Source organism: Cyprinus carpio, chromosome A1 (assembly GCF_018340385.1).
Source record: "Cyprinus carpio isolate SPL01 chromosome A1, ASM1834038v1, whole genome shotgun sequence".
NCBI classification, from domain to species: Eukaryota; Metazoa; Chordata; class Actinopteri; order Cypriniformes; family Cyprinidae; genus Cyprinus; species Cyprinus carpio.
Window position 1 is genome coordinate 25,685,563 of NC_056572.1, and position 9,431 is coordinate 25,694,993.

The following is a 9,431-nucleotide window of genomic DNA, read 5'->3' on the forward strand; positions in this document are numbered from 1 at the left end:
AAATGTACTGTAAATATAAATATAATCCTTGAAGAGAGACGCACCCCTATGTTTAGTGTTTTCATGTATTTTGGATGGATTCGGAAATTGTCTTTGCCATAGGTATGTAGGCTATACATATATACATATTACCTGCAATAGAGTCTTACACCATATGGCGTTTCTCAGAATTGTTTTAATCCTATGTTTAATCTGGTGTTCCTTTTTGGACATCAGTTTTTAGGCAACTAAATAAAATTGATGACTCTTTATTATTACAGTATGATAGTCTAAGCAATTTACTCATTACTCTAGAAAAATCTAGGAGGGAAAAATGCAATGATTTAATGGGAGTTGTGCCCAGTGCCGAGAGTGAAACTGGCTTTGTAAATTTGCACCCACAATGTCGAGATGGTCACCTTATAAGACTGATCATTAATCAATCTGTTGTTTTCTTTTTCCTCTATAACATCACAAAAAGAATGAGTGAAGATTAAAATGTTGTGCTGATGTTGATATTCACAGAGTAATTCCTATCCTTTACAGCTGAAAGGCCATTACACTTTCCAGAACTTTCTACATCCATTAGCATCCAACACAGACAGTCAGTTGCTGGGTTTGTTGGTTTTTTACTATGCTTTTACTGTTGATGCAAACACATTAACTTAGAAACCACACTACATTTCAGAGTACATTCCAAATGAGACCTGATGAGCATGCAAACAAGTAAGGGTTGTGAAATGTTGAGTTGCTGTTTTCATGACATGGTGAACATTTACTTGATTCATAAATTGAATAATTTCTTAAAAAAAAAAAATACATTTTAAAATGTAGATTTTTTTAATGTTACAACAAACGTGTACAATTAATAATGTGTGTGAAACAAAATGCTGCATATAATAAATGGTGAGCTCAGAACAAACTCAAAAATTATGCATACAAGATGAATACAAATGTAAAAAAGAAGAGATTTTTTTCATAACTTGTTATTCAAATGCAAATACATATAGAGCAAGCTCAATAACTGTCAAAGATACTGTTTCTGTTGTGTTTGGCAAACAGCACTGTAAAAAATCTCTGTACAAGCAGGTAAACACAGTAATCTGAATAAGGACAGGACAACATAAAATACACACTATTTTAAAGAAACAGACCACCCATGTGTTGTTCCAAAAGTCTCTTCCACACAATTGCAATGAATAGGGAAATTAAGCAAAAAACCTTCAGAAAGAAGGAATAAAAAAAATTGGATGATAAATGAATGAAACAGTCAAACCTATTTTGTGAATTGGATTAACTGATTCACTGAAAATATCTAGCTCAAAAGAATGATTGGTTGATGAATCAGACATTGCTACTTTCATGAATGAGCCAAGGGGAGCTAAGGTGTGGACTATTATGTAATGTGTAGCCAAGTATGGTGTCCCATACTCAGAATTTATGCTCTGCATTGAAACCATCCAAGTGCACACACACAGCAGTGAGTAGCACACATGCACACACACCGTGAACATACACCCGGAACAGTGTGCAGCCAGTTTTGGTGCGGTGCCCGGGGAGCAGTTGGGGGTTTGGTGCCTTGCTCAATGGTCTCACCTCAGTCGTGGTGTTGAAGGTGAAAGAGAGTGCTGTACATTCACTCCCCCCACCTACAATCCCTGCCTGTACCGAGACTCAAACCCACAACCTTTGGGTTACAAGTCCAACTCTAACCATTAAGCCATGACCATTATAGAATACAGTGTACTAGAACTATGGAATGATTTTGTGATACCTTTATGGTGCCTTAAAAAGCTATATTCCTCATTCATTGTAATTGCATGGAAAAAATCACCAGAATGTTTGTCAAAATCTGTCCGTTTATATTCCACAGAAGAAGAAGTCCTATGTGTTTGGAACAACATGATGGTGAGTAAATGATGACATAATTTTCATTTCCGGGCAAACTATTCCATTGAGGTCAACACTACCAAAGGTATGTACACAAGTGTTTATGAAAGTCTTGACAAACTAAAACAAAACTTAAAGATCTTATGCTGTAATATGTACTGTATCAGGATTTCATCAGGTACACCACAATGATGAAAGTGAAATAGTGTTTTCTTCCACTCCCCTTTTAATGTGTCTGTCATTAGTGTCTGTTAGTCTGAGCCAGACTCTTCAGAGCTAGGCGGTGTACTGACCACTTCCTCTTCATCATCAGACCCCTGTATAAAAAATAACAGGAACAGAGAATGACAGGGAGAAAACAAATACATTTTCATCATCAAAAAGAAAAGATTGAAAAAAAAAGTGTCTTAAGTAGTTGCAACAAATTGTAAAAATTACACACAAATATGTTTTTCATATTAAAGGGATACTCCATCTCAAAATGAAAATTTTGTCATTATTCACTTACACAAAGCTTTTACAGGTTTGGAACGACATGGGGGTAACTGAATAATGACAAAATTTTCATTTTGCGGTGGAGTAACCCTTTAAGGCTATAAAATTAAAACTTGTTTTAATTATTAAAGAAGAATCTAAATTTTGAATATTTTTGAATCTAAAAACTAATTATTTTCATTTTATTACATTTATTAAACTGCTCTTTTTTAATTCCTGTTGAGGTAAATTCGTTGTGTACCTAAATTTGGACAGAATTTCGCATTATACTTTATTTTACATTCAATATAGTAACATACAGGCAACATGTGACAAAAAAAATTACTGCTTGTTAAGCTGCGGTCATACTAAACTTTGAGCATACAAAATTTGCAGGTTAGAGTTCACCAAACTTGAACTTGGGAATGCAGAGAAAAGTGAATCTTCTTTGCCTGAGCATGCATACATATGAATGAAAGTAAATGGAATGAAAAGTGTCCACCCCTACTGAACATGAGGACTGCTGAGAAGGTGATTGGTGCAAAAAAAAAATATATATATATATTATGTTATTCGGCAATACATCAATTTTGACAGTCTACAGACACTTATAAATTTACCCACCAGTGAAGATACTATGGAAAACACTGTTACTGTAACTAAGTTGATGAATGAAACAGTTTGTTTTAGTATGTTACCTTGCGCTTCCGTCCCTTGCCTTTGTCTGACTCTGATGAGCTCTCCTCACTGGATATGAACTCTCGACTCTTAAAGCTGTCGTTGCCTGTAGCTCGCTCTTTCTCTTTTTCCCTTCCACCACCTGACTTCCTTTTCTTTTTTTCTTCATTCTTCCCTCCTTTCTTCTTCCTCTCCTTCAGGAATGAAATGTGGGGAAAACAGTGAGAAATAGCCAGTTACTTAATGCTAAGATCATATTTTGCAACAATGTGATAGTGAGTAAATAATAGAATATTTATTTCTGGCTGAACTGTCCATTCAAAGTGAGGTGCAGGACAAAGTTGTGAATATTTTGAATACTTTTTTGAGCTGACTGAGGAGCCTCCACCACGCTCCTTGTACTCTCTCATCGCTCGATCATACTCTTTCTTTGCTTCTTCTGCTTTTACGTCCCACTCCTGGTGGAAAAATGAGAAGTTCAAATTGAGACAGAAGGAGAAACAAGACCATTAGAAGGAGAAACAATCTGAACCATTAACATTGTTGAAAGTTCTGTATGTCACCTCTTTCTTCTCTTTGCCAAGTTGTTTCCACATTTCCCCAGCCTTTTTGGAGATTTCTGTGACAGAGATGCCTGGGTTCTCTGATTTAATGCGGTCTCTGCTTGAGTTCAGCCAGAGCATGTAGGCACTCATTGGCCTCTTGGGGGCGCTGCTGTCCTTTGCCTTTTTCTACACACAAAGTAGCATTGAATTTGAGCGTAAAAAATAAAAATACGGAGTAAAAATATATACTGTCAAAGCAACAGCATAAATGTAAATAACCAGTGTACAAACTCTGTCACCCATGTTTTATCCTTCCCTCTTCTCTCTTTCTTACCTCTTTCTTTCGTGGTTTTCTTTCTTTTACAAATTTAGCTTTCTTGGCTGGTTTCTTCTTCCGGTCACCATCACTGTCCCCGTCATCAGCGCTGCTTTCACTGGCAGAGGCCTTACTGTCATACCTAACACACAAATATGACTTAATGATTTATCACCCTTATTTTGTTCAGGTATGGGAAATAGTAATAATAATGTTTGCCTTTGCTAGCACCACTAATTAAAACTGTCATATCAACACAAAGCCTCTTACTCCTCTGCGATTTCATCATCTTCTTCTCCAGGATTAAAAGACTCATCTAAAAAAAAAAAAAAAAATTAAATGTTAATTTCTAACACAAAACATATTCCCATCAGTTATCATTTATGACATTTACACACCTGCACCTAGGGGTGGGCGATATGGCCAAAATTGTGTGTCACAATGGGAGTAATTATATTTCACAATAACAATTTATATCACAATTTAGTTATTTTTGCTGGAAATAAGATTGTTACGAAACCAACATTTTAGATACCACTGAGATTGCACAATTCTTGACACTAATTTTGATATCACAGCAAAAACCTATTCTAATCTAATTAACATAAGTAAAAAGTTCTCAAGCTTATAGAAGAATAGTGAATAGTCATCAAAACATTGGCAAGGCTTAAAAACGTCTTAAAATGGTAGACCTAAATACACAACTTATGGGACGGTGCAGCAATACAAAAACATCCATTCGAATTTCCGTAGGCGAGATTTATTTTAATGATATTCTAATCGGCCAATTTGTTACATCACAAAACCCGGAAAACAACGCTGTAGTCCAAACGAGCCATTCGTTGTAGTTCTTGAAAAGGGATTTTTTAAAAGTGAAATATCTCCCTTTGCAGTGGACTTTGAGAATTGTAACTCTGTAGATCTTTTTTATGCCTAAACATACACACTACAAACTGACTAAAATTCAAAAAGTGAAAAAGCATAATAGGACCCCTTTAACTTGTAAGACGTGCCCCTTTTACACAGAGTAGGCATGATCATGAAATCCAAAGTGACAGTGAACAGCGAGCGCTCATTCAAAAGCGAAAAATCGGCTCTCTGATGCACAAAAATTCTTTTCAGTATTAGAATTTTTGCAAGAGCGGGCGGGACTGGATACAAAAAGGGCAGGACTTGGGAGCGGAACACACACGTTGCATGAGCAGGATAAAGAAAACAGTCCCACGCAGGGCTCTACACCTGTCATCTAAACACATAATCATATTTGGCTTGCTGACTGATTGGCTCAGAGAGTTACCACCAAGCAGCAACCTTCCGGTCTCTCTGGTGAAACCAACACGGAAGTGACTAAAACTGCACACCCACCGTGAACACACACTCAGAGCAGTGGGAAGCCATTTTTATGCTGCGGCATTTTTATGATGCCTTGCTCAATGGCACCTCAGTAGTGGTATTGCCAGGCCGAGACTCAAACCCACAACCTTAGGGTTAGGAGTCAAACTCTCTAACCACTAGGCCACGACTTTTACAGCCTGGAACAAAAAGTGGTTTTGGTCTATATAGCTAATTTTGCCCTTCATGACAACTGTGAGGGGGGTGAATTTTTTTATATCTCATCTGTTTAAATTATATTAAGCCTTAAAGTTCTGCATAATTAAGGGCGTGGCCATTTGAGTGACAGGTGGATTGCTGCTGTCAACACTGTCACGCTAGGAGGGCGTGATTTCAGCAACCAGCTCCACCCACCCATCTCCCTCATCTTTGCCCATTTATGACACGCTGCCAAGATGGCGACGGCCGGCTCCACCAACTTTGAGCTTCAAAAACGGTTTTCAGAAACCTACGGGTGACGTCATGGACACTATGTCCATGTTTTTATACAGTCTATGGTTGCCACTCACCACTTTCTCCTTCTGAGTCGTCACTATCATTGGCCTCCTCACGGATCTTGCCCTCTTCTTTCATGCGCTCCAGGTATGCATCATGCTGGTCATCGTCTGAGTCACTGTACATGTTATCATTACCTTTCATGCCCTGACAGAGTACAAATTAAAATGATATCAATGCAATATCAAAATGCCATTGCAAAGTTAGTATTTGTAACAAAGCAGACAGAGAAAATCCCTCTCCAAGCAAAAGATTTCAAACCCACTCATTTTCTCATACTCACCAGCCTTTCCCTTTCTCTCTCTCTCTCTCACACACAAACACACACACATTCATATAAGCAATCAGTGTTAACTCATTCAAAAGCACTCCCTTGAGCAACGCTGTCTTCATAGCACTCAGAATTATCTAGCATACAAAAGGTTTTCTCGTACAGTAACAAAATACTGTTGTGGTCTTAATGAAAGTCTGTGTGATCTGAACACAGCGTTAAGCTGGTCAAATCATAACCAGCAGTGAGCCACCTTTTTCCACCTTTTGGTGGATGAGACATCTGCTTTAAGCCATCAAAGATAAAAGAGAACACATTTGACACTCGGGATGTGATTGAGACACGCAAACAAACATCATGCAAGCAAGTTATAGGAGCACCGACACCAGACCAAACTGCAGGGCAATACCAACCTTTTTCTACATGAACACAATACAGACATACACCACAAACACAAAGAGTAGAATAAGTGTCCGTCCACTGTGTGAGGGGTCTATGAACATGTCTAAGCGGATGAATATTATGTACTGCTTGATAGGAAGCAATATGGGCTGTAGACGTACCTCTTTGAAGCCTCTGTTCTTGATGCTTAACTTCTTAGCATTGACAAAGTCAAAGAGCTTCCCATATTCCTCCCTGAAAAAGATGGTAGAGGCAGATTAAACATATAGAACAAACAGAGGATGAAGACTCTTTCAGTGAGTTAAAGCCTGTTCACACCAAGAACGAAAACTATATATCCAAACCAACGGACAATAAAGTTCTGATTATTGTAAGTGTGTGCTGTGGTTTTGTCGTCTTAAATGCATGAGCTCTTTAAAGTCTGTGGATTCTGATTGGCTGTCAATGTTTAAAAATAATGAAGAATTTTTGAGATGAAGTGTTGTTTCTCACACATTAGTGTGATGTGATTAACTGATGCCTTGGTGAACTGATTCAGTCATAATGTGTGTCAAACTGAAAATACTGTAATTTGCACAAAGTAGCTTTGACTTTTTTCTTTTAACATCTAATGTAGAAGGGGTCAGGTCACTTAAAGAGAGGGGCTCTTTTGCTTCAGTATAAGACAAAAACAAATAGAATCACCACAAAGAGGCAGATGGGGGTAAGTGCTCAAGGACATGGGTACCTCTCGATGCTGCTGAAGGTGTATTGATTTCCCTGCTTGGTCTCAATCTCGAAATCAAAGGAGCGAGTGGTGGTGGTACCACGAGCAAAGTTCACGCAGGAGATCTCCTCAAAGCGCAGGTGTACTGGGGGCTTGTGCACATAGATGAAACCTCTTTCCAGAGGATACAACAGCCCTGAACTGGCCTTATATGAACATGTTATACACTGAGCACCTGAGTGACTTTAGAGAAGAGAGGGAGAGAAAAAAGACATTGAGGTGTTTTCAAAAAAATATAGACTTCACTGAATTTGCAAAGATATTAATGTTTGTTCTACTACTTAATGCCAGAATATTTACAGTACTAATGACCGAAACCTTTTTAAAGGATTTCATACTTTTACAAGGATGCATTTAATCGATCAAATGTGAAATTTACACGACATTTACATTGTTACAAAAAAATCTATTTCAAAAAAATGATGCCTTTCTATTCATCAAAGAATCCTGAAAAGAAATACATATATATTAAGCAGCACAACTGTTTTCAACATTGAGAAATGTTTCTTGCACATGAAAGCAGCATATCTGAATGATTTCTGAAGGATTGTGACACTGAAGACATATGAGAATAAATTACATTTTTAAAACATATTCAAATTTTAAAAATCTGAAATATTAAATATAACTGACCCCAAACTTTTGAACAGTAGTGTATATGAATCTTTTTTTAATTACTGTTAAAAAATAAATCGGTAAGATTTGCTGCAATGGCAGTATATCAGACATTTTGATGTATATTTTATTATATTTATATATTTTTATACTCTTTAATGTTTAAAAACATAATATTAACAATATGTAAAAGTATAAAGTATTTTGTTTAGTTTAAAATAAATGAAATAAGGTAATTTATACTTTTTACTTATAAAAACTGTTTGCAATATATATATATATATATATATATATATATATATATATATATATATATATATATACTTTCTTTTCCAGTCTTTTACTGCAACTTTTTTTGCAATGTATATATGTTTTACCCTTGGAAATTTCCAGGCACTGTGATCTTCCTGTTGACCAGGGCCTTCATGACTCTGCTGACCATCTCATAGAGAGAGCCAGACATGTTTTTATGAAGTTTCCCTTCAAAACGTCTCTCCACCTCATCCCTGCAGAACATAAGAGAGAAAAATGGTATTTCTGGATTGCAACACGCTTTGAAGAATTAGTGTATGATGGCATAACTTTTATTATTGTGTAACATATTCATTCAATCCCAGGTTGCTGTTTGTCCCTGTAATAAGTATACTGAAAGTTGCTTAGGATCGATGCATCTCCTAAATAATTTCTTGCTCTAAATTAGTTTCATCAACCTTGCTGAAGTGAAAGAAAGAGCTTCAGGAAGAGTCTTTTTAGGGGTGACATATAGTAACACTTCACAGAATATAGCTTAACATAACTGCACCTTCAAAATACATTTTTGGTATCTGCTTTTAGTCCTGGCAGCAAATGTAAACAGTTTATTTCTGACATCCATCTCATCCTTCACCGGTGTCCCTCATTCTCTGTCTCTCTTGCTTTAACTCACTCATTCATGTTGAGAGTGAGGCTGATATCCTCTTCCTTGGAAAACAGAAGAATGAGAAAATGATAGCGGGTTTGACCTTGTTTAATGGGCGGGTCCAGACTGATCTGAAACAGACAAGAGGTCACAAATATTATCATAGACGTCTTATATAAGCACAATTCACAAATTTAGTACACAGCAAAGATAGATCCATGGAATAGACAAAGCCCATTAATACTAGCCCTAAAGATGGATCCAGATAGAAAGAAGAGATAGCTTCACAGACTATGATGCTGTACTCACCACAAAGAACATCTGCCGCTGGTCCTTATGAGGCAACAGGAAAAGGCGAAGCACTGTGGTGTATGGGATCTTGTAGTCAAACGTCTTACCATGCAGATGGAGGAAAGTCGGATAAATACGAATATCGTACCTACAGAGGGCAAAAACCATTAAACGTGGCTAGTTCACACAATATTCTATGGAGAACACAAAAAGGTGTGATGTTATGTGTTTGTATGTGTACCTGCCCCTAGGTGTGAGGCACTGTAACTCTCTGAAGATACACACAGCATCTCCTGTAGCCTGGATGACATCTGCCTTTGACAGAATGTTCTGAACAAATGCCTAAAACAGCAGAGAAGAGTACTGTGAGCTCATTATTTTTCAGTTTAAGTGGGCTTTACGGATGCAAAGATTTTACT

General features: G+C 37.1%; 1 pseudogene; it reads right to left on the reverse strand.

Moving 5' to 3' along the window:
- Nucleotides 1–592: 592 nt before the first annotated feature.
- Nucleotides 593–9,431, reverse strand: part of LOC109051930 — an 11,313-nt pseudogene continuing 2,474 nt past the window's right edge.